Genomic DNA, 2,033 nt, shown 5'->3' on the forward strand with positions numbered 1-2,033 from the left:
TATATATATATATATCGATTTATCTATCCATCTATCCAAACTGGAAAAAAGTATCAGAGGCATACAGGATGGAAATCAGTCTAGGAATAAGCAAGATCCTGGTTAATAGCAGAAATCAAAAAACATCAAGCAACATTATGCTGAATGGAGAAAGACTTAACGAAGTGGAGACCTTCAAGTACTTAGGATCCACTTTGATCAAGGACGGCCGATCTGAATAAGAAATATCAACAAGACTCAATCTAACCTCTGTTGCCCTGACGAAGCTGAACAACGTATGGAAAAGCAATTTCATTAGGTTTCCAACAAGTCTCAGTGTACAATTCTCTGGTGATTTTGATCCTTCTGTATTGGGTGAGAGCTGGCCTCTTACAGTTGAAACTGAGAGAAGATTCCAGGCATTTGAGAACAGGTGCTTTAGAAGGCTGCTACACATCCTGTACACAGCACAAAACGAGCAGCTTTGTCCGGCAGCAAGTCAAACAAATATGTTGACAGACAGGAACCACTCCTTGCACAGGTAAAAAGACGAAAGCTTGCCAGGTATGGTCAAGTATCCTGCCACAACTCCCTGTCCAAAACCGTTTTTTAGGGCATAGTTGAGGGCGGGAGAAAGAAGTAGACAGAAAATGCTGGTTTGACAACATCAAGGACTGGACAGGTCACAACACTGCGAACCTGCTACGCATGACAGAGAACAGAGACCAGTGGTGACGGCTGACTACGAAAGCGTTTAGAGTGACATCCCAACGACTGAATTCATTAGTAAAAGGATCTTGATAATGATGTTGATCTGTCCGTCCGTTTCTCTGTCTGATTGTCTGTCTGTCTACATATGTTGGTATATATGTATTTTATGTACGCACTGATTTTTATCTATGTATGTAATTATAGTCGAATTAATACGCCACAATTTGCGCCGAGATTCTTGAAATGTTGCCTATAGACGTGGTCTTAGAATATGTCAATTTTTCTGATAATTTAAAGGACAGGAATTCTTTCATAACGACGCATGCATACTAAAGAAGGATGAAAACGGAAACAGACAAAAGTAGAATGACACGTGTCTATGTTTTTGTTGCTTTGGAAAATCAATTACGACCCATCACGTATTATTTTTTTGTATTTCTTGCCCATTTAAGTATGTGCATTTGCATAGAAATATAGGAAACTGATGCTGTATGCATATGGATAGAAGGATTTTTTTCACATATTTATTCTTTATGAAGAAAATGGATCTTGTAACTTAAGAATCTTAGATATTTGCTGGAAGTTCAAGTATTTTCTATTTAAAACGCCATAGATGTGTAAAAATAATGATAATATTACGAACAATACAATTGTTGAATATGTTCTTTCTACTTCTATATCCATATGACTCACACATACATTAAAACACTTATAAGTGTATGCGCGAGTGCATGTGTATAAGTGTATGTCATACGAGGTGGTGTGGGAAAAACACAATGACGAACAAGTTTATTCTGTACTGATATTAACAGTATGGCGTCTTCTTGTGTTTGGTAATACTTCATAACATTTCCAGACTGCAAACTGCTAGTTTTTAATTTCGCTACTTGCTAAAACTTTAATTTTTAATGGTATTAATCCTATTAAATATCATATTAAAATTATCACCTAAGAAAATTAAAAGCTATCAACTGGCAATCGATACACTCACACAGATACACATACATATTTGTATATAAATATTTAGGAATGTATGTATACACATACACAGATATATGTATGTATGTGTATGTGTGTGCGTGCGTGTGTGTATGTGTGTGCACGTCTGTAAAGGGAAGAATAAAACAAAATGAATTAAACGTTCTTTATTTCATATCACTACAATTGTTTCCACACATCGCCACTTCCGTAGTACATTGGCAAGATGGTATAATTAATACACTGAGTATATATATTTCACAGACGCTACTATACTATGTAGTTGACAAAATCAAAAACAAACAATATAAATATGTGTGCGCGTGTGTGTGTACATATGTATATGTATATATATATATGTATAT

At 35.6% G+C, this 2,033-nt stretch overlaps 1 protein-coding gene across 2 annotated transcripts in view; it reads right to left on the reverse strand.

Annotated features, from left to right (window-relative positions):
- The window catches only part of LOC106879925 (uncharacterized), an 87,286-nt gene that overhangs the window by 41,008 nt on the left and 44,245 nt on the right, over positions 1-2,033 (reverse strand). The window lies entirely within an intron of this gene.

The sequence above is a fragment of the Octopus bimaculoides genome, chromosome 7, assembly GCF_001194135.2.
Source record: "Octopus bimaculoides isolate UCB-OBI-ISO-001 chromosome 7, ASM119413v2, whole genome shotgun sequence".
Taxonomy (NCBI): Eukaryota; Metazoa; Mollusca; class Cephalopoda; order Octopoda; family Octopodidae; genus Octopus; species Octopus bimaculoides.